Genomic DNA, 24,667 nt, shown 5'->3' with positions numbered 1-24,667 from the left:
AAAAGTCTAAATTAAAAAAAAAAAACATTTCACAGCACAAACCAAACTTCCAAATAACAACATTTCCTCACCATTTTTTCGAAAAAAAAACCAGGCAGAACCAGGATCTCGAGGAGGCAGCAATAGCAAAAAAAAAAACAAAAATACAGCAAACAAACCAAACAGTGTGTGTCACAGCCATTGTGAAGAGAAAATCCATAGCCAAAACCAAACCAAGTGTGTTTATACAGTGCAAAAGCGAAAAGAGGAAGAAGCAAAGGAAGAAAGCAGTAAAAAATCGCGCGCAAAATACAGCATAAAAGTAGTAGCACCCATAACAGCGCAGCAGAAATCGAAACTCAGCTCAATCTACACTCTCTCAGTACGCGCGGGAGAAGAAGAAGAAAACACAAAAGTGAAGCTTGCAAATAGCAAACGAAAATCGCACACAACATCAACAACTCTTTACATCACAACAAAAAAAAAAACACCATAGCGCGCACAAGGACGAATTAAGACACGATCCTTGAAACTGACAACCGAGCGTGCAAATCAGCAATAGTTGAATTGGATTTTTCCACTCGAAACCAGTGAATGTGTGTGTGTGTAGATATGTGCTTGTGTGTGAATAGTGAGTGAAATCATCATCAGCATCACCACCACCACCACCAGCCGCGTGTTGTATCAGTGAACGAAGAAATTGAAGAAGAAAATCAAACGAAGCCGTCTGTGTTGCAAAAAAGAAAAAAGAAGAAACAACGCGTGTGTGTGTGTGTAGACATCATCCTTAACACTCGCACACACTGTTGTAAGAAATGTTCCGCAACAACAACATCAACAACATCATCATCAGCGGAACGAAAGCGGCGCTGATCGTCCCACCGCAGCCCAGCAACAGCAACATCAGCATCGGTGGCGGTTCGGGCGGTCGCGCACACGTCGAGTCAGTGTTGCGACGTTGAAGAAAATACAAGTTGTTCTTGGTTTTAACACCCCTAATAATCTCATACGTACGATTGTCATACGATGCATTTCTGTTCGAACTCTTTCGTTTGCTCGGTGCGCGTTATTAAACGCACCGAACACTAACTCTCAATACTATAAAACGACTATATAAACCGTGTGTGTCCAGTGTTCTCGAAAAAAAAAGAAGAAGATCAAGCCAGCCAGAAAGCGAAAGGCCTGGCAGGACTCTTGTAATAAGAATATTGTATAAAAGCTATAATATAAATATAAAACTCCATATACCAATAAACTACTACTAGCACGTAGTGTGTAACGAATGAGGAGGGAAGTGCGTTTTCAAAGTTGGTTAAACTCTCGATCGAACGCAGTTAGAAAGTCAACGCATCCTCTTCCCTCCTGGGGTTTCTGCGGTTTTCCCCCATGGTCAGGATTAACCCTGTAGTGAGTGGTGGAGCATGACGGGACACTGATCATCCGTGTCGGCTAGCAGGTCTGTCTGCCGCTACGTACGCACAAGCCTACTATGTTCAGTGGAAACCACCCGGGCGCTGCGCTTCATCTTGCCTTGCATCGACAGCAACATGCCGGCGTACCCCACGGTGTGCAGCGATTGGAAGAGGCAGTGCAAGCGTTCATGTTGCGTTCAAAGGTTGCGTATCAACGTGCCCGTGAGTGAAAAATTATGTGAAATTAACTTTACCGCTACGACGAGCGTCAATAACAAACGTCGCCGCAAGAAGCAGCTGCAGCGTGCGGCATGTGATAATGACGATTGATTAGGTTACGCGCGTCCCGATAACAGTAGTGTCCGCGGGTCCTCCAACGCAACATCCTGTATGCCCTTTTGTGCGCGAATGTGCTGTATGCGTGTGCTCGAACACAAAACGGAGAAGAACTCTGGTGGCAGGAGCACCACACAGTAGTGAACGCAGCAGAAGTGGGGCATGATCGATCGACATTACGCTGTCTCGGACGATTTGAGTGTGACCAAGCAGACAGGTGGACGACCGGTCGTCGTAGTTGCTGTTGTCCTTACGGATGTGATCCTCACAGCAAAGCAAACCGAATCATGTTATTTCCCCACACGTCACGACACCACCGACTGCTGCACCAGGGGCAGTGCCCGTCGTCGTAGCCGGTGTGCGGGCCCGTTCTCGGGGCCTCCAGTGAGTGGCGTGTGCACTTTTCGTTGTTTGGTGTCTCCCCCCAAATACACGAGCCTCTTTGGTTTAACGACGAGCGCGGGTAGTAGAGGCGTCAGTGTGTGTTGTTGCGCGCCGCACTACTCGTGGAATTTTTTACTACTGCAAAAAGGCCATAATAAGGTGTCCGCCAGCGGGTGCGAAACGACGCGTCCTGGCAAACCTCCGCAACTACCACCAGCCACCAGCGTGATGCAAGTATTTGCAATCAATTATGGTACGGAAGTGAAAAGCAAACCCTCCCGAACATCGCTGGGAATTTTACGAAACTGTGAACTGCTTATTGTGGGATAAGCTCAATATTATTAGTAACGCATCAATGCGAGAAATCAACAAAACAGTCTGAGTGTTGAAAAAATAGGCCGGCTTCGAAAACATAGAAACGAAAAACGAAACCAAAACACACAACCCCCACACGAGGGTGCTGATGTAAAGTGTGAATCTCCAACTTCGAGTTTTTGAAACACACACACAAAACAAAAACAGTTGCTCGAGCTTCTTCGAGACACAAGTGTGATAAGTTCTAATTGTGCGTGATCGCGCGTGTGTGCGAGCGAGCGTAGAGCATTAGTAGTAATCGATGAGTGTGGGTCGCGAATTGTGCGGAGCTGTTAGAGTGGCAGGAAGTAAGACGGAAACAGGCGGAGAAAAAATTGCGCAAATTGAAGCAAACAATCAGTAGTGTGTGAATTATGAAGCTTTTTACACGCTGCGTTTGATGTGCTGAGAACGAGAGATGAGAACTTATTTGGAAGCGAGCAACTAGGCTCCGTGTTGGATGTAGAGGATGAGCAAACCATTCCAATACATCTTATATAAGTGCGTGAACGTTTAGTGAAAGTGCAGTGAAACCACAAAACACTCTATTGTGTGGCCACAGTGCAACCATCCCGGTGCGTTACAACAGTGCACGCGAGAAAAGTTTGCTCAAAGAACGAAATTTGTGCAGCGTGTGTGTGTTTGTGCGTGTGTAAATGGTCAGAACGTGTGTGTGTGTGTGTGTGGCGTAGGTGTGCTTAAGTGACGAGTGCACAGTGCAGAGTGTTTTACGAGTGAATCCATGCCGGTTCCAAGCGAAACCAGAACAGCTAGTGACTGTGCAGTGCGAGTGAGCGTGATAAAGTCCTTTTACCACCGGTACGTGTGCAAGTCGCAAAGTTTACACAGGTGATCATTCCACACTCCTCCCAGCAGCTATCTATCTAGAGAGGGATCAACAGAGGGGTCCGTTTTTTGTGTTTTTTTCTCGGCCATTTATGCGTTTATGCTGCTGGTTGTTGGGGCACGAAGCGCAGCTAGGCGGTAGGCGCCGTTCTGCTGGATCTCCTTGGCCCGCGGTAGCTATCTTGCTCGGTGTGGTGATGTTACGGGCCCTTCTGGCCGACCTGCTCCCAGTCTCTCCCAGTCTCTAAGCTTTTCCGAATGCAACTTCCTTTGGCTGTGAAGATAACCTTCCTCGTTCCTCGTGGCCGGGGAAGGTTTCGAATTGAGGTTGTTGTACTGCACCAGAGAAGGAACCTTTATCCATCTCGTGTTCTGTAGCTTTCCGCGTATCGCCGTTTGACCATCACACACGCCTTTTTTATCCCATCGAGAGCTGCCAGCGGGCCAGATATGAAAAATACACCTGTTTGTCCAGCACGGATTAACCGCGCCTACTCGTCGTCGTCGATGTCGGTCGTCATCCGTGTTCTTTATCGTCGTCGGAAGCGAAATATAAACCGCTGTTCGTTTGGCGCATCACATCCTCCAAAGAAGGGTTGGTGAAATGTGCCTTAAATGCAGCGCTTATCATTGCGCGTTCTTCATCAAAAATCAAGAAGAAAAAGAAGAAAAAAGAAGAAAAAATGTTGTTTTATAAAAAGTACAAAAAAGCAATCAATCAAAAAAAGAAGAAGAAAAAGCGTTAAACAAGAAGAAAAAAGAAGAAAAACACACAAGAAGAAACCAAACTGTGATAAAAAATGATGCATACCGGCAGCTACGAAAGCGATGATATGCAAACAGAAGAGAAGAAACTGTATTTAGTTAGTGTTGAACGGTTCCCATATGGTGATGTATCATTCAAGAAAAACAAAAAAAAACAAAACAAAACATTACTAAACGCAATTTTTATTACAAAAAACCACTACACATACTGTTTAGTTTGTTCTTCTCTCTCTCTCTTACGTCTTTGAGACTGATTGGCCCGTTGCAGATTATTAGTTCGGTGTTATTTTGTTTCGTGCGGAAATTGAAATGCTATCCCAAGCGTCAATATAATTGGTTACATATTGAAAAACAAAACAAACACTTTCTGGCGGAACAGTAGGAGTTTTCTATTGCAATTGGAAGATAAATGGAATAAGCAGAAGCAAATTAATGTTCAACAAGAAAGCCAACGCTGCACGCAGGCAACGTCCAACAGATGGCGCTTGGTGTGGTGCTGGTGTTGTCCTACTGGCCGCTAGAGAGCGCTACAATCGGATGGATGATTTGTGATCGAACAAGATCGCACTCGCGTAATTCGGACTCGCGTTTTGGTTTTGTTTGTCGTGCTACTAAATCTCAAGCTAAATGGCGTTTGTTTTATGCTCCAAGTCGAGCGAGCACTGGTTTTTCTTTTCTTGTTTTCTTTTTTCATTCTTCTTAATTATGTTAATTTCCAATTCTTTTTTAGTCTCCATTCTGAATTTGCAAAACCATGTAATCGCAACATATCAACTAATGTGTTTTATGATTGTTACAGATACTTCCACAAAATATTACCGATATTCGACACCACACCGAGAACTACCACTGATGTCAGGTGAGTACTCGATCACAATGGCATCTGCCATTTTGTTAGTTCGTTTCGTATGTTGATACCACTCCGGTAAACCACGAATGATGCTACCCCCCTGTTTGTTAGCAAAGAAGAAACACGTACACGATCCAATGATGCTCCATGTTGATTTAACGCATTATAAAAGGCAACGCAATGCAATGAAACGATGGAGATGATTACGCATTACGCCGCGTTTGTTGTGACACATGAAATTGTCGTGAACAGGCTGGAGGGTTTCATTTGCGGCGGATAGGAGATGCACTCCGGTTTAGCAGTCGTGACAGCGAAGATCGTTCCACATGTCACATTCTGCAATCACACGCCACCCGTCATCTTAACTCAACTACGCCGGTGCGTCCGAGTTCGTTCGAGGTTATTTTGGCGTTATAGTGATAGTGCCCGGGCCAAACAAGGACAACATTCTGGAACGATCTACTATGACGTGGGCTTTTTTCGGGTGCACCATTCTCTATCACCCTCCTGCCATGCCATATGGCGGCACCAATGCCGCGGTCACCACCTGCTAGGACGGGTGTGAAGTGGTTTTTGCTACAAACGTAACGTGTTCGTTCCCGAACGAGCTCCCACACTCACGGCCGGCCTCCCCAGCTCGGTGCGCGGCACTGATAACCCATATGGGGTTCTAAAGATATCAAGCAAGGGAAAGGCATGCACACACACACACACACACATATATTTAAACAGAGGGATGATGGGTGATGAGGGTGCCGAAAAAAAATCCACTTGTCGTCACTTTCTCGAGAGAAGACAAGCTCTGAATGCTGACGGCGGCACAACTGAAAGCACTCACTTCACCCACTGCCAGCGCGCCACAGTTTCGCCACACACCAAACCTTTGCCAATAATGCACTGATGTGTATGTGATGCAGTCGATGACAAGAAATAAATTATAAACCACTATGTTATCGTATTTTCCGTCCATACTGCTGCTGCTGCACATGAAATTTCACCTCGGCTCGATAATCGGTGCTGCACGCGAATGCGGTACACTTTGGACGGGGTTGCATTTTGTTTGCTCTCTATCTCTCACTCGCTGTGTTTGCTACCCTTCTCGGCCGATTTTTCAAGCGCTTCTCGAAACAGTTAAATATGGAAATGAAAATAAAACAGTTTTCTAAAACGCGCCCCCGTCTGATGTGCCCCACCGGTACCGTACGCCAATCCCCACAGAGTCAGCATGCACTCAGTTCCACGAGTACAAACATGACAGGTTATGTGTGATATGGAAATCGGTCGATAAGAAGAAAGCAGCGCGCGAACAGTCTGTGGGCTGCGGTGGGTTGTTACCATTATCAACGGGCCCTACACACACGCTCGCCAGAAGTTGCATCGATAATTGTATTGATTGTGCTGCTCTTCCTGTGTGCTGTGCTGTGACTGGTGGTTTGCTTCGCCACACAAGGGCTAAGATTTGCTGCTTCTGGACAAAGAAAAGGTTTCGTGTGCATTTTCTTCGCAAATAAGTAAATTAAATTGCAACCAATTTTCCCCCATGCTAGGAAGCGCTGCTTTCCCCCTTTGCGTAGACTCATGTGTTTGTGCATGCGGTGCATCTATTAACACGAAGCTCGTTGCACAAACTTCCGACGAGAACGGACAACACCTTTGCCGAGTTGGTGAAAAATCGGAAAAGAAAATCAACAATTACGTTCGTAAATTGCAAACTCCTCTAGTCCCACCTTTCAACCGGTTTCCACGAGTTTCGACATAGCCCAATGTGTACCCCATTCCTCAGTTGCAACCAGCGAATTCAAGTCGGTGCTGCACTAATTGCATGCTTGTCTTCAAACGCCACCGAAATAGTGAAATAGGCTGCCGGAGGGGGAAAAATGCACCATCGATTAACCGAAAGTATTGATTTATTTTTTCGCGCAAAACTTCTCATTAATCTACCGACTGCTTTGCTATCTAGTGGTCCGTTATCGCTACGAGAGCCGGCTTCACGTTGCAATACAGTCTAGCAAATCAATAAATCGACTCGACAACTTGTGAAAAGTAAAACAAAAAAAGGAGGATGAAAGAAAATATACCATTTGATGTGTACCGTTAACGATCCGATCGGTTTCTCGAGGCTAAATGATATCGTGCATCCCTGTCTGTTCTGTGTCTCTTCACATTCCGGCAAAGGGCGTGCAATAAAGGGTTTCACATCAATTTGCTGGCTGCACAGGATGCAAGTGGGGCATCTCTTCTGGCAGTAGCTTTCGCATCGTTAGCTCGCCCGTAGATGGAGCGCTGTTGGTGATTCGTACACGTGTGCCGCTAGAAACTTTGATGTTAATGTGCGGGGCTTACACGGTTGATCCAGAACGTAAACGATTTCCAAAGTCCTTGAAGAAGTGGAACGAATGTGCTGTTCGTTCTCTTGCACTCTGCGATGATGCTTAAGCCCTGGCATGGGCGTTTTAGAATGCAATAAATCGTTTCTAGGAAGAATTGATAATTTTGTAGTATGAGAAAATGTAGAAAATATGAGTTACATGTATTGCTTTTTCTTCGACTGCGATTTGTTTCCTCAGCGGAGCAATAGGGCAAAATTTGTTTCCGTCGACGTTCCGTTCGATGCTTTTTTCCCGCAACTTTTGAGCATCAATATACGAACGCTTGTAATGATGGCGGCAGCTTCAAAGATGATTCGCGAGGAACTCGTCAGGGCGAAAAGAGCAGATGAGTAGCACAGTGAGTAGATGAAGATACAATTGTTCATGCGTCGCAGAACTGGAAGCGGTGGCGAATTTTCAACGAATCGCCTTCCGCTGCGGGTTGGATGGTTGAGGCCTTTTCTGCTGTTGCTTTGGGGCCGATGTGATGCGCTTGGAAGAACAGACAAATCACGACGAAATGGTGGGGAGAAGCGCGATGTACTACTCTACTACCGGCAAATAGTCAAAAAAGGGGAAGTGCCACTGCGCGGATACACTGTACCACCACCCTATAGCAGATCTCAGCCCAACCCACTCAACAGTGCCCTGCTTGCGCTCGCTGGGGCTTGTATGACGGGCCAAACAAAAAAAAAAAAAACGAAAACATCCACACAATAGTGCATGATTTCTCAATCGGTTGTGTAACCCTTCGTGCAATTACAATGCAACGAGCCATGGGTTTCATGGGAGAGCTTCTAAGCTACTTTTGAACGATTTTGTATCGCACTCACACAGACTCTGTCAATATGTCTTCTACAATAGCTTCGAGATAGGAAGACCTTAACATAAAGAAACTTATTTAACTTTGCATGTTATTTTGACGCTTGTTATTACCCCCATGGACAGTAAAACCTCGTTGGAAAAAGTACAAAAACCTATCAATTATATTTTTGTTTTTATTTTTTATTGTTACGACTTACAAACAATCCTCCGAAATACACCCCATTCCTCGACGAGGTTTCGAACGATGATTTGAGCTGAACTCCAAACATGCTGACAGGTCAGGAAAGCGGCCTTTTATTTCGCCTTTCGTCACGAAACGATTACTGTCAGACGATAACTTGGGCGAACACATTCCTTTCCGAAGAATGCAAACCGACGCAAATCAAGAGGTTTCTTGCACTTCGTTTTGATTGAATCATGTCTTGAAAGGCGGCTGCCTCGGGAGTGCTCCACCAGAAATGAAGGTTTCGTGTTTCGTGAGCGAAGGGTCCGGACGTGTGGCGAATCACGGAACTCGCACGATTAAAAAGTCTCCAGTCAGTGCGATAGTTTTCCACATGATACTGCGCGATACCGTTCAGCGTCGTCGCACGTCTTCTTGCTGAAATGACACTGACACTGATCGGAAACCGACGCCGGAAATGGGTCTTTAAATAATGCGCACGAAACAGCGCAAGAACTGGAACTGGTGTTCACGTGAGTTGGAATTTCGTTTCCTTTCGATTGCCATCTTTGCGCGTGTGTGTGTGCGTTTGTATGGCGTCTAGGTAGCAGAAAATGTTTGAGGTTTCTCCTTGAAAAAAAAAAAAACAAATAGAGAAACGTCATGCGAACGAAAAGCCGAGACTAGGAACTAATTCGTAATCAATAAGCAAGAATTGGTCGCCCGTCCTCGGGGTTGTGCTGTAAACCTCATGAAAGAGCACAATCTCCGGAGCCCTGATTGACCATTGCCTGCTTCACCGAACCTAAAAGGAACTAAGAAACTAATCCAGAACTTTTCTAATCATACGACCCAGAACCACTGGCAAAATGATTACGAAATGGATGTTGCAAAAATAGCCATTTTGAATCAATCCGACTCGACTGGCACTTTGGGGATGGGAATAGGAGCAGAGAAAAAAAAATACACTGCTCAGCTCCTTGATGTTTTTGACCACACAATGCAGCAAACTTCACTGGAAGAAGCAAGTCCACCTCAGAACCCGGACTCGTCCAGTCTCCATTAGCATATTTTCTTCATTACTTCCAAACCTACACAAGCCGACCAGGTGGCACCGCAAGATCGATGGAAACCGATGCAAGGGTGAAAGGAAATGGGGCAATTGCAATCATCAGAATAGAACACCCCACACCGGACCGTACACTCTCCCCTTTATCAGGACCTTTATCGGATGCAGTACTTGTACTTCTTATCCATCTCGACTGTTTTGTGTTGCACCTTCAGGAATCGTGCATATCAATACGATAACAATCGGTAATTGAGCCCAGACCAGCTTCCACTAGAGAGACGCCCTTCTTTTCCCTCCTTCCGGTACAATTCTTCCCCCACGATTTCGCTTACTTGCTCATTGCAAAATTACAAACAATCTCAGCCCAGAAATTTCAACACGCCTGCTGCTGCAGTATTGTGACCAGACCAACTAGCAAACAATGCTTTTACTGTACATCTTCTGTTCGTGTGGCTATTGTTTTTGTCCATCCAATGACGGTAAATGTGGGGCCACCACCTCGATCTGCACACAAATATACACACGAGAACACAAGAGTTGGAGAATGCATTCGCTGTGCCTAACCGATGCATCTTCCGCACACAACCTTTCACACACCACGACCGGTCACGGGGCGAAGTAAAAGGATCGGAGAAGCTGCAGGATGAGCTTATTAGCCGCGACCATTTCCCTTGCTTTTGTTTGCAGGATGCGTAAAAAAGGATGCAATACACAGGACACGAAAGAGTGACGACATGATGCTGGTGGATTTAGAGAAACAGGGAGGAGATAATGGAGCGTTATCATTAAAAACGAGGGATTGGAGCGGTGTAGTGTTTAATTTGTCTTGTTCTATCTGCAATGTGTTAATGGAAGCAAATTGAGCTTTTACTTGGGATTTGCGGAGTTTGTTTCTGTGTAAATAACTATAGCAAGTTTGCTTTTTACACGCTTATTCTCTTTTGCGTTGAGAAATAAAAACAAATGAATAAGTAATAAGACTGAAATTCCGAATACGTAACGATTAGTACAGGAATTTTGAATGGTTTTCGTATTGAGGTGAGCGTTAATGTTGTGTTATGATATTTTTAAGGATGCATTAGAAGCTTTACAATACAGTCTGTTCCCGAGTTACGCGGTTCTCGAGTTACGCGGATTCGGAGATACGCGGTTTTCTTAATTTGACAGATCAAATGTCAAATCAGTACAATTTGCTTCCAGAATTGTTCACTGCAGTATAAATTTCATTTTTGCTAATACATTTAATTCACTTACAAGCAAAAACTTTCAGAATATTCTGCCCTAATCGCAATAAATAAATGATAAAGTGTATAAAAGTACTAAATTGAATACAAATTCCAAATAACCAATTGTATTTTCGACTTACGCGGATATTCGAGTTACGCGGATTCCTCGTGAACGCACAAACCGCATAATTCGAGAACAGACTGTGTTTACTGTATGTGTTTTGATGAAACTTAAGATGTAATATTTCTGCAGCTGTAATATTTCTATCCTACCGAGGTTTGATAACTAAATTAACGATGTTATATTGTGGTGTACAACTATTGAACTAGTGATCAACTGCTACTAATTCTTAATTCTTTATGTGTAGCTTTTCAGAGTGTGTAAATGCACTAAGTAGTATTATTAGAAGTACCAGCATTAGATGCCAACAAGAACTCGAGAGCTTTCGGTAAGAATGTTGGAAGTAGGTAAAATGAAAAAAAATTGTTTATCGTAATGAAGTTGCAGCTTGGTGTAACTTTTAAATATTCCGTGAAATGATAATATTTCATTTGCATTCCACATCACATTTCTTTTCGTTATATTTATCACTACTTGAGAAGTAACAGTTTTTATTTTTTCGTAATGTCTATATATTTGAGTTTTGAAATGTGCAACCCCCCTGCAAAGAGCGTTTTTATTAGTGACCATTTGTTTTTCTTTGGCACAACATCCATTGTCAAGTCTAGTCTATATACCACTAGTGGAATTGGCTTTTAATGGCTTTTTATTTACCCATAGCAGGATATTCATTCCTATGTATGGAGACACGGTCCATTCGGGGTTTGAACCCATGACGGGCATGTTATTAAGTCGTACGAGTTGACGACTGTTCCACGAGATCGACAGTATTAATGTGAAGTATATCTACCATAATAGTTGACCTTTAAACCTATGTCGTTCCTTTTTCACTAAAGTAGAACAAGTTTCTTAAGGGTAATGATGATTGATGGTAAAAGTTTTTGACTAAATCAATGCCTTCGGATTACAGGAGCTGTTCATTGTGCGTTTTATTTTAGAACTATTGCTGCGGTCAATTCTTTCCTTAAAGCCACTTATTATCAGCGTTGGGTGGATTCCGGGAAGCAAGCATTCCGTCGTCCCTTCACTTAAAAGTAGCACACAAAACCCATAATGTCCAGCGACGGCAGGTCTCCCCCTACTCTTTAAGTGAAATGAACGGGAAATGAAAAGAACTCGAAAGCCATAATTTACTTCCGATTGCAATTTCCGAGCGTAAAGCGAAGCGCGCCCCCTTCCCATCGAACCCAGTGCGCGCTCCGCCACACCTGCCCACCTGGGTTGGTCGCTATTTGTTTGTGACGGTGTGGGGGGTGCAAACAAAACTAAAAAAAAAAAACTTAAAACCAGAAGGCAACACCCCACTTCCACCAGTCGAAGCAAAAGAACGAGGTGCGAGGTTGATGGAGTAGTTGGCGGCAGCAGCAACAACAATACACCGGCAAACTCAATTCTCAAACGGAACGGAACTTAACTCCGTTCTAATAAATGCCCGTCCCGCTACGTGCGTGTTGGGTAAAGTTATTTTTCACTTCAAACTACACCCATACGGCTCATACACATGAATATGGTTTTTTAAAGGCATGCAATGCAAAGCAGTGACAGCCAGGGGGAAAAGGGTATAAATTGACCGGAACTACTGTCGAAAGATCATGACTCCTCGGAAGCGCTCCCGGCCGGAACCGAACCAAGCGCGCTGGAAGCCCCGGAACACCGCGACCCCGTTAGGTGAAGCGGAAGAAATCAGTCCCGCCTCTGGTGAGCGGGTGCTGGGGGGGGGGGGGGGAATGTAGAGATGGGACAGAGTGTACGGACTTCAGGGTGACCGATGACAATCAAATGATGTTATTTTTCCAACCCACTTCTTGCCCCTGCCCTTTCTGCTGCTCCCCTTTTGTACCTTCCGTTTTCCGCACGGTTAGGAAAATGGTTATTAAGCTACAGACCAGACCGCGTAAAGTATAAAGTAACGCCAGCTCGCCTGGGGACAAACAACAGTTTTGTGCCCCCCCCCCCTCCTCTTACTAACCGGACGATGGGCGCGATTTGATTGCGCACATTCCGTCCAACAACGCAGACAAGTGCGCCGCGTGCACGATTGTGTCCGCGCGATGCTCTCGACCGATGATGACGCCTTTTCGCTTGCGCGTTCGTTCCGTGCTGCTTGAGAGGGTTTGGCGACACACACACACATACACGCCGCACGGTGGTACAGCATCGGGTGGGCCAATCAGTAGGCAAATAAATCCCTCCATATTCATTTCCTCCCCCTCGCGCAAAGGGTGGGTGCGCAATGTGTGTAAGAGTCAAGTGGAGAACTAGAATAATATGCGCGTTGATTCGTGGCGATCAGCGATGCGAAGCACCGAGAGAATCGGAAGTAGTGAACGATTTCGCTAGGAGAAGCAAGCCGTGGAGGGATGGGCAACAGAGTGGGGTCAAGAACGGATATAATGGGCGGGAGGGGAGGGCGTACATGGTTTTACTACTACCCTTGGAGCTTTGCACTTTGCATCAAATTGGGGACGGGTGAACACAATAGTAGGTTTCTCCGTGCTTCATCATTCTTGGGGAGTGGATGGACGCGCGAGGAAGCGAATAAAAAAGGAGAACAGAACACAAATGGCGAGGGAAGGGACGGCGTGTTACGATGTTGCGCGTTACAAAAAACCGGATGTGAGGAAGTAGTATTGCATGATGCGATTTGATTCTAGAGATTCGGTGGCCCCGATCGTCGTCCGCAGTCCGCGAAACGGAACGAAACGCGTTCACTAATAAGAGCAGCGCGTGAGGCCTATCGAATGTGAGATCTCCACATCCCAGAGGGAGAGAGGCCGCACACAACAGTGAGTGATGCGAAGCGCGAGACCGCGAGACCTGTGCACCGACATTTCTGGAAGCCGTGTGCGCGGGTGTCCGGTAGAGTTTTCACCTTCGCACGATCCGGTTGGCAGAAGGTGGAGAAGGCGGGCGGGCGTTCTGAATCGAGAGCTCGGAGGAGGATGTTTCTGTTGATGGATGTTTCAAATGGTAATTACTTCTCCGGAGAGCGACGACAACAACATGGGACGAAAAACATTGCCTCCCCCCTCTCGCTGCACTAAAGCTACGGAGGGTGCGGCCACACACTACAGAGCGCGTAAGTACCACGTGAGCCGCGAATGTCCAATGGCCGCTCGGGGAGTCTCAGTTGCTCACGGAGCGAGGACAGCTTGACGATTGACTTGCGGAACAGCTTCAATTATTGCTTCTCCGCCGGAAGTGGGGAGTTCCGCTCGGATTGTATAAATTAGATAAGTGTCTGTGTCCACACAAGGGGGCGGGTGGAGGAGAGGCTAGAATAATTTAAAAGCACCGTCTAGTGTTTGAACAATCGAGCGTGTCAAAGAGTACTTAGGTTGTGAGGTGGAGTTCGGTTTTTTTTTTTGTAGATGGAGTCTACATTGAAGCTTTAACTTGTTGGTATCATTTAAAATAATATTCTTCATGTCTGGACATTAGTATCTCATCTTTTAATGTTTTTGTCTTTAAACCCCGTTAAACTATAAAATGATTCTTCAAAAGTCGTCGTCTACGTCGTTAGACCTCACAATAGTACCGCTACGTACAGAAATAAGGACCCCTTTGCAGAGGGACAACAGGACCCGATCGCAGAGAGCCTCGTTCAATTCACAGGATATTCACCAGAGCAGAACACAGCATTCCCCCTATACAACGGGTTAGCGCACACAAGCAAAGGAATTTCTCATGATTTCTTGTGACTTACTGTTTCGTGCCATTCCCGTCCTGTTGTGCGGATGTAGCAGACAAAGGGTGTGCGCCCTGTATCCTTTCGCTCCACCCTCGTGTAAACGGTCAATAAAGTTTCTCTTCTTTCCTGGGGCTCCAGGGAATGGAAATTCTTATCGTCATTAATCAATTTTGTTCTCTCTAGAGGGAAGATAATTAAAAATTTGACTCTGTGTCGCACAAGTTCACCACGGCGATGATACCTGGGAATAATGGGGAAGTCGGGGAGGGCTGGCCGGCACTCTGATGAGACATGTTGTTCAAGACAAAACAATCGTCCGGACGTTGGCAGGACCGACAACAAGCACTCGGTGGGAGGGTTGAGCGTATGTGTAAGCACTGGAATGTTTGTGATGCGGGAGCAAAGGAAAAGTTTTGCGCCAAACTTTAATTGATAGAATTTTTCCTACATTATCAACCATGTGTGTGCATGGTGTGCCATGTAGTGGGCAGAAGGGAGAAAATGGAAGATGTTGTGGCCGTACATTGGCAAAAGCCAATCATTAGAACATATTCTCTCGAATCCCAGCCCAAAAGCCACTTTCATGCTTGATTGGCAAAAGAAAAAGGCCAAAGTCACCCGCCGAAAGGGTTTTGCCCCCCTGATGCTTCTTTGCCAATGTGTGTAGGCCTTTCATCTAGTTTTTAGCATTGTTGCGTTTGCTTTCAAACCCCGTGGGCCCCGATTTTCCCATGCTCTTTTGCTTCATGAATAATTTACGGAAATATTTAAATTTGCCATCGTCAACCTGTGCGAACAAGCATACATTATCGGTGTGTCTGTTGTAAAAGGAGGGTGCCCACCAAGCGTAAAAGAACACTCCCACGTGATTTTTTGTGTGTGTTTTTCGTTTTGCTGCGCCGCGCTCTCAGGTGCACTACGGTAAATCACACCGGATACGGGACCGGATATCAACTACTTCCGGAATTTTCCCACGAACACATCCACCCTTACACCAACGGGCGCTCTGCTTCACCCTCTTGTCGGATTCATTATGCGATTGAAGTGTCAATAGACTCCTTTCACACGCCCTGCAATCAACCTTGTTTTCTTTTGTGCTAAGGAAGGGCAAACAGGCCAGTAACTTGTTGCATTTTGCTTCCACCATCGACGCTTTCTTAAGACGTGCAGAAATAGCAGTGGGAGTAGGTTCTAGTACGCCAGTCAAACACACTGCTCAAGCCAATCCCCTTCGTAGAGATTTCCCTTACACTCTTAAGGCTGCCGGGCACAAGATCTGAACGACAGCCAACCAGTACGATGACGACTCTTCCCACTGAATGTTGGAAGATATTTCACGTTCAAATAAGAATAATCTGCTTCCTTCTATTCTCTGGAATCGTCCATAGTGGTGGGATGGATGATACTCATCCGTTTTCACAGCTTCTTCAGATGTCTTAGCACAACTTTACAAACGAGAAGTGTAGATGTTAAACGATACCAACTCTCTTTAGGAATGTGATTGAAATGCGTTTGCTTTTCATCGATGCGCTTGTGAGGTTAATTTCTCAAATACGTTCCCTCATTAGTGAGAAAATGTACGCAGAAATGTTACTGTTAAAACCATTCTTTATCATAAAAGTTTCCTAATTAACACCAAACTTGCCCGGTGGTTTGTTTTAACGCTCTCAAAATCTTTTGTTGTGCGAAGTTTGCCACAAAATGTACCTCATTACTAGCAACCAAGGGAAGGAACGATTTATTCCCGAGTTTCTACAGACAAGGTCATCCGAACCTTGTACTCTTCTCCCTTTTGTCTCAGTGTCTGAACGCTTCAGACATCTTCTCAGAAATGATATCCCTCGGTCGCTCGATTTTCCACTGCGAGGAATAAGTACAATTAGGGTTCTATTTGTTTTCCCAAGAGTAGTCATAAACCTCCCCTCCCCCTCCCGTTCCTTCGGAAGATGTTGCCGCCTGAACGACAGGTTCTTTCATCCTGACACCGCTACCCATCTCCAGGTGGCAACATTAAACAGACGATTTCACGCTCAGCTAAAGTGCTTTTCTTTCGTAACGCAACGCCTCACCTTCTAGCTCTCCTCCGGCTGCTTCGGAGAGACGGGTTTCTCAAGAGCGTGAAGAAGTAGTGGATTAATTCCTTGAGGAAAACGAGCGTCTTTTCGCGCTGTGTTGCGTATCCTGAGGGTAAACGCAACACTGCTCGGTTGGTCGGGGGGCGTTGAAGCGAAAAGACAAAGCGGTAACTTTCGACCAGCAAGCATTCAAGAAGCTGAAGGACCTTTTCTTTTTCATGGTAATTAAAACGTCTTCCGTGGTCGTCGTTGTGGTTTTTCGGTTGAGATTCATTTCACTCGACGCTTTTTTTTGCGAACCATCCAATACCACCCTTGTGTACTCTTGGCAATGTTTTAAGTTGTTTAACTTACGCGGGTATGATCAATCACTCTTCAAGAAACACAGTCTGTGCTGACGGAGAACGAAGAGAACAAACAAAAAGTCCCTACCGCCAGCATCTTGGTAAACTGACCAGCATAATGTTTGAAGGTGGAACTTAAAACCCCAGAAAGGCAACCATCTTTTCATCAACGAAGCGAACGGTTAGACATCGTGCTGCAATGGCCATCCGCAATCGTACCGGAAAAAGCCATGAATAACATTTTGCCAAATCCGAAAACGATAAAGTTTTTCATTTTCGTATTTCATGGTAGCAGAACAAGGCAAAAAACAATCCTTTCGATAAAGTTTTGAAAAGTAGCTGGAAAATTTTGTTCATTTAAGTAGATTTACTTCGTCTTTCACATCATCGTCAATCTTTCAACTCGCCTCACCGGTCCTGGCTGAGGAACAACAATCTTGCTGTGTGCTTATTTCACTGTAAATAATGCTGATTCTTCTTCGGTTCTGGGCGTTCTGGTTTGAAAATTATTTGGACAACTTTTACCCTTCTCGCCGTACCGCTGCCACTCCCAAGCAACAACCACAGGCCTCGGATAGCCATCTTCCATTTTTGCACCTGGAGTTGCTTTGCTGTACCGTCGTCCACTTCGTCAATCGTTTCGCCAAACCAATTTCTGCATGGTCGCACAAAGTGTGTCACTCTCAGACATCTTAGTGCCCTTTTTTCACTAACCTTCTTAACGGGTAAAACTGGTCCTTGGGAAAGATGTTCAATTTTATTCACGATTTATTTCTTTGCGGGTTTCTGCTTGCCGTTGGGAAAGGATGCAAGGTAGTACAAGTACGTACATATGGACAATTAAACCCTGCATGACGTGGGTCAGCAATCTTCATTGACACATTCGATTTTTACACCCCTTTTGTGTGCCGAACAAGGCAGAATGGATAGAAGAGAAGGAGGTGAAATACATTGTATGCGTTTTGGATTTTTGCATCCGCTTCTTACCTTTGTTGCATTTCAGCTCAGCGTTCTTGAAGCGGAACAATCCTAATTGTACTACGGCTTTCTAAGCAAACACACACGAACATTGCACGCCTTTCTCACAAGAAGCTTTTTTTTCGGGTCGCTATAGAAAAGATAATCCTTCAAATCAGTGCCCTAGCTGTGGGAACTTCGATGCATGTAGGTGCTGATCCGATGCATGCATTCATTGAAATGGAAAATGTTTACTATGCACAAGCTTAACATATATTGCTGATGTGTTTTTAAGATATGTTGACCGATGAAGCAATTACCAAATATGATTGATCAAGCGTCTTGAATTTAAGCACATACTAAGCAAATGGTATAGGTATCATCGTTTCGTTAATATGTATCATAAACGTTTTACCTATTGTCTGCTAAACATACAATTTAACGATCGATTGGGTTTCTTTCATCAAAAAGCCATTCCGATACCAATAAACGGCTGCTGTGACGCTGCGGAACCGCTTGGCTTTTGAAGCGCATCGCTGTTGGTGACGCGTGCCGGCCACGCGCGTCATTCTCACTTTCCAACCGGCTTCTCAATTTTCCAGGTGAGGTAACATTACAATCAAGAAACTAGCGAACAAGCCACCGACCTCCGAGACCAGCGCGTTCTTCCTGCCCTTTTCACAAACAGGAACCACGCTGATGAGCTCTCTCACTGTCTCTGTCTGCCCGTACTGCTCTCTTCGCCAAAGAGGGACGCGTAGTTTTATGTATGATATTCACCTTTCCTCCACCCCTCGGTGAAACACTTGGGAAGCGTCGTAAAAGCAACGATAAGAACCCACATTTACGGAAAAGCCGTCTCTCCCGCCAGGGGTCTTCGTTTTCGTATTCGGGCACGCGCCTGCCTGCCCGTTCGCTGTGTTCCGCTTGCCAGGTTCCGCAACACATATGGGGACGACGCGCGCGCGTGTGCGTGTTTTTGTATGCAGCGTCATCCGTAACATGACGGTGGAAGAAATGATGCCCGAAATGTTGTCGCCCTTACCTCGACTTACGGTAGTGCCCTCTTGAAGGGTTACGCTGCGTTTGCTGCCAGTGATAGATACACAGGGAAATAGGCAACAGCTGCAACGGGTGGCGTATGGTAAGCCTGCTTTGCTTATGTGGTGCAGCGGCATGTCGTGTAACTGTGTCTATTGAATTATCGTTGCAAATTTAGGCCACTTATTAAGGCGTCTCTGTAGGTTGGGACGATTGTTCCCTTTCCATCTTTTTTTCAATCGAATAATTTTTAAAAAAGGAACGTAATGACTTCAGTTGAGATGAATTCAGAAAAAAGTATTGAATTTGCATACAAGATCTCTAACATATATTATTTTCCTGAAAAAAAACTATGGACACTAACAATAAGGTATCTTTTGCTTGAAGATATTTGGAAAAGTAGAAGAAATAATACAATATTCAAATATATTCAATTCATTTTTTAATGCGATATTTGTTGATATACTTTTCAACGTGTACCAAGATCATGCCAGTAGCATTATTTTGTTTTATTCATTTTTGTTTTCTTGAAATTCATGCTGTATTCTGATTGAAGTAAAGAAATATTCGTAAAAAATACTAGTTATTTTGCAATATTTACTTTCAATTGCTGTGTTGATATTAACTTCAATCACAGTGTTTTCAAGAAAATCTGTTGCTGTTTGAGCAAACTTGGTTTATTTTAGGACTTGTTGTTTCTTTTTGTGAATCAATAAATTTTTCTCTTCTTTATTTCAATATTTTATAGTCAGCTATGCAATATATCGGGACTGATTTTTGCTGGTATCATCTATTTTAAGATAGTTGCTGTTTTTTCCATGATGTAAGTTTTTTTTTATTTTACCATGCTGGTTACAAAATCAAATGACTAAAGTTGTTTTAGTTTTGATTCCCTTTTTAAAGAAAAGTACGATTTTTTCAGATGAAACACAGGTAACGTTTATTTTAGCTTAGAATTTAAATTTAAAACGGCATCTCTAATTACTGTGTGTATTTTCAACATTGCAGTAAACTATAATTTAAAGTTGTAATTTTCTGTCTACATGAAAAAAGCAAGGTAAAGAAAAAAATATTTTTGATGTATTAATTTGTATCGTTGTAACGAAGCTGTACATGAGTAAACAAAAATTTTAATGAAACAAAAAGTTGTTTCTCCAAAAAATCAGTGCTTTGTTAAAAACCCCCAATATGAAACATCATGTACAACTTGTTATAGAAGTACAAAATCAACAGATAACTGAATTTTGTATGTTTTTACCCAACTTTTCATTATCTTGAAATGAATTGTGAAATGTATTCAAAGCTATCTACGTTTCCCTTTCATTCACGGAGTTAAATCATTATTCTTTACAATCCTTCTAGTAGGATACGGGACTAACGGACAGGCAGATGTATTTTCCGCGTCTCATGCGTTTCGACCGGGAACATCGTCTCCCCATCAAAACGCACTGCGTCGACTGTTCTTCAACTCCGCTAGCATTAAAGCAAACTTTCCAATTTGCACAAAATTCATTCCCCGGAAAGGGATCAGCAATCCCGTGCGTTGATTTTGTTGTCCCAGTCGTACCTTGATTGAGTCCTTGCTATCAACCACCTTTACCAACATTCTTTTGCGCTTCCTCGCTCGTTCTCCCTAGCTCTTCTCTTGGTTTAACAACTACACAAGTTTTTGCTAGTAAATTTACAATCTTCCCCGATAATACCATCACCCATGTTGGACCCAGTACCAACAAGCCAGAGAAGAAGAAGACTACAACGAGAAAAACAATTCGTGACAGAGCGAGAGAGAAAAAGGCTCAAACCCAAGCACACAATAACAATAGATGTGTGTTGAGCCAAACGTCCTGCGACCCTCTCGTCTAGACCTGGACCCTCGTGCTTGCTGCCGTAGAATCGGAGCTCCGTGTCTTCCCCTTTTGGAAAACGGCACTCCTTTACGTCATAGATGCAGCTGCACAGCCCGGCCCCGATCGCTCGCGCGTCTGTTGCTCGAAGTCGGCTCGTCGAAGGTGAAGCAAACCAACAAACCAACAACAGCAAGGGCTGGCAGCTCTTCGCTGCTCTCGATCCTCCCTTCAGTCGCTCACCTTTGTGTTGCGCCAAGGGCTGAGCGCGTTTGTAGCAGCAAACCCCTCGGCATTTTTACGCACACACCTCATTCCATGTTCACGCGGGTCCTTTTTCTTTTGTCAAGCACAGTTGCAAACCGGTAAAGATCTCGATTGTCGTCCGAGGGTTGCTGTGTAGTTGTTGTGCGCGTTTGGTGGCAGTTTTGCCTAGGGGTGAGTTCCTGCCGGCGCACGGCGTTTGTGTGCTGTTAGCGCGCCAGGACACCCTCCTGGTGTCTTGCGCATCTATGTGCTAGCAGCTAAGCTGGGACCGGGCTTTCGAAAGTTCAAGGTCCCTGCAGTGTGTATGCGTGTGCGTATATGAGCTGGTCCCCATGTTCGGAAAGTACTAGCGTCAGAACAAGAATCGAAATCGAGTGTTGCTTTGATGCGTGAAGGTCCTGCCAGGGCTTACGGGGCTAACTGAAGTAAAAAGAAGAACTTACTCGACCGTTTTATAGCAACTTACCGGGAAGGGTGTCAGGATATAATGGTTTCGAACGGACGAACTCATATGGCACACCGTACTCTAATGCGTCCCAGCTCGTTGACATTCGGAGCATGATGAGCGTTCCTCATCAGCACCGACAACGACGATGACAACGAAGAAGTATGGCGATGCGACAGCTGCTACAACAATTTGCGCTTAATTTATCCGAAGCCAACTGACGCACTCGGTTAGTTGTGCAAACTGCATCAAGCACCAGGAACATCAAAGCAGGCAGGCCACGCGTCTTCCCTCGTTGAAGTCTCCCAACGTTCTGGACGCACATACGCAACCGTTACGGCAAAGAAGCGGCCAAAGAAATCAGGCCTCACTTCTTAAAGGAAAATCGGCCCACTTCCCCTATTGTTACCTAAGCAGGGGAACTCACCAAACAATTTTCTTCCACTTCCACACTGCACCGAACGAAACGTTCCGGGCCAGTTACTTTCTTCCCCTTGTTTTCTTCACACAACCTACCGCAACGACGCAATGAGCGGTAGGTCGTCGCGTCTTACGATTGTGTTCGTAAGCGCATAAGAAAACCTCACCGTTCGGGAGTGGTGATGCACGTGCTTCTCCGGGGCCATTTAAACGCTTACGTCACGGAAGGCGTGTTCCTTTGCCGGTGTTCTTTGCTCTTGCGTTCGGAAAAGGCGAACCTTCTTCGGGCCATTTTGGAGTGGGGATTTTCTTATAAGAATCAGACGTTTCTTCGCCTGGTGTGTGTGTTGGTGAGTAGGTTAAGGCATCCTTTAACCGCCACACCATATGGTTTCGGTTGTTTGCTGGTGGTTGAAGATGATTATCGACGGCAAAGGACGGCAACGCGACGGAGGTCGTTTAACTCTACGCAACCGGTGTGTTTGGTGGCGTTGTGAGTAGGCAGTTTGTTGGTTTTTTTTTGCCTGCGCTCTCATTCACTCACTCCCGCTTCTACAGCACTGGAACGATCATCACCTTGTGCCGGTATGGCACGAGCATCCAGATGGTCTTGAATGTTGTTATGTTTGATATTAGAAGGCATCATTTTTTTTTTTGCTTGTTCGTTTTTCCCTAGACCAACGCAGTATGGTGTCAGGCTTGTGTCCCCTTTTATTAGGTCGCAATTTTTGGACAACACACGAATGTTAAACTACGTAGGTGATAAGAGCGACCATATATGTAACTTTATTCTGGCAACCACTACTCTACCATCTCCTCTCTTATACCTTGTTATTTAATATGAGCAAGTTAAGTACCCCATGCCTTAATTTAGTTTTTTGTTTTAAGGAACTACACTTCCGGCCCACATTTCCGGAAGCTGCTGTAGAAACTTTCATATTTATTTGTCTACATTCGCCCACATCTCGTGTGTCCTTCATTAGCGCAGCGAGCGACCCAGAACAAGCGCATCTTCCTTGTGCTCTCTTCATATATCTGTTTGCGTGTATTTTCTTGAACTTCCTGCGCACCTTTTATCGGGGTACATTGTCACCATGTCCTTAGATGGGTTTTGTTTTACTCCGCTGCCTGTTACTTTGGTCTCCGTAAATCTTGTACGGTATTTGCTTCTTGTTTTTTTTTTTTACGGAAATATCTCATACTTTTGTGTACGCTACCTTCCGGATGACTGACTGTACAATGAATCCTTCCTTGGCTCATTTCCTCGAACGTCGGAAGGTGGGCCGAAATGTCCTAACAGTAGAGGACGCAAAGGTTAAAACCGCCGTGACGCTTATTGGCACCTACACAACGGTGCGCGCACAACAGGGTGAAGACATTAGATAATGAGCCCAAGTCTCCTCGGGGGACATTGTTTTCCCTTTTCAAACGAAGCAGGAAGTTTACTGCCGCCACCGCTGTAGAAATCGTTTCATGGCAAATTGAATTATAATTGAATGTCATTACGTTCCGGGCGGTAACGCGAGGCAAGGTGTGAAATTGACGCTCATCGAACCGTGCCCATGTCCAACGGATTCCTCTCATGCAGGGACACTGCGGCACCGGAACATAGAAAGCTAGACGACAAGCCACCTTGCCTATCGAACTGTGCACGCACACATTTGCATCAGAGCTTGAATGATGGGCATTTGCTTCTGCTTTTTTGTAAGGCACAGCAGTAGTAAATAAAAATCACATTTTGGAACATTATATATTGAATGGCAAGACAATCACCAATTCTGTGTCTTCGTTTGCCTCCATCTAGCAAAGCTCAGCAAGAAATAGCCTTCTGTTTGATACCAGCAGGATAGCTTGTGGCATGTGACGATCGGCAGCCGGTTCGGTCCGATTTATATATTGAAATCCCTAATCATGTTTCGCTGGCACGAGGGTTTCGAGCGCCTTATTCATTAGCGCACGCCCGCATTGCATTGGAAAGGAATTGGATTTCCTTCGAGATGGGTCCGATCCCGGAGATGGTTGCACTTTTTTTTTCGTTCGCTTCTTCGCATCTTCGATCTGTGCTCGGTATGGTAGACTGCTATTTGGTTAATCCACGCGTAGATGCCATAAGGTGTTCGCAGATCCCTTCGATCTGGGGCCCTCGAATATTTGGAATATCATTTTAAGCGAAAAAGGTAGAAACTGGTACCTTTTCACTGTAGAGAAGCGGATACATTGGTTTCTTCCTTCTAGCTTATCCATTCCAAACGTTTGCCTAGCTTAGCCTATCCGCTCGTGGGTAGAGAAGCGCACCCTAACGCGTGCGCACCTCCTAAAAGACCTCGCGATGGAGGAGTAACCCTGATGCATCGGTGCAAGTCAAATCGAATCTTTCTTTTACGCTCGCCTCAACACACGCCTGCTTTCCGATGGTAAACATGATTCAGCAGGCCCCCGTATCTGCCAATTGACTTTTAGCAGTAGTGGTAGTGCGCGGATCGCAGAACATTCGGAAGAGAGGACCGACACCTGGTCTTTTGGTTGCGTTCGTAAACGCATACCGCATGCTGCGGTACGTATGGCATACCGCACCATGAGGTAAAGCCTATTTCTTCCCTCTTCCTTCCTTACAGCACTGGCACAAACGGAGGCACGCTTCAGCTGACGGATGCACTGAACCTCGAGTCCTCTCTCGGGGGGTTCTTCCCTTCGGTTTAACCGGAAGGAACAACATAAAAACTGGGTGATACAGAAATGTTTGCCTAATGCGTTTTTTACGTGATCGGCATATTTTGTGTGTTTATCCATGCGGAATGCGCCAACCTTCTCACATCCGCCTGAGGTTGAAGTGCGTAATGGAGAGGAGCTGCTGTTATAACATCAGTAGAAATGATCAAAATCA

At 45.0% G+C, this 24,667-nt stretch overlaps 1 protein-coding gene across 12 annotated transcripts in view; it reads left to right on the top strand.

The window, feature by feature from the left end:
- LOC120895148 (homeobox protein prospero) overlaps nt 1–24,667 on the top strand; it is a 140,802-nt gene that overhangs the window by 66,719 nt on the left and 49,416 nt on the right. For 9 of the 12 annotated variants that reach the window (XM_040298226.1, XM_040298234.1, XM_040298236.1 and 6 more), the window contains one exon: nt 4,876–4,935. The gene's annotated coding sequence lies outside the window, so the exon portion shown is untranslated. The other 3 variants (XM_040298227.1, XM_040298228.1, XM_040298230.1) reach the window with 2 other exon arrangements.

Source organism: Anopheles arabiensis, chromosome 2 (genome assembly GCF_016920715.1).
Source record: "Anopheles arabiensis isolate DONGOLA chromosome 2, AaraD3, whole genome shotgun sequence".
Lineage (NCBI taxonomy): Eukaryota > Metazoa > Arthropoda > Insecta > Diptera > Culicidae > Anopheles > Anopheles arabiensis.
This window is presented reverse-complemented; position numbering and strand designations above follow the sequence as displayed.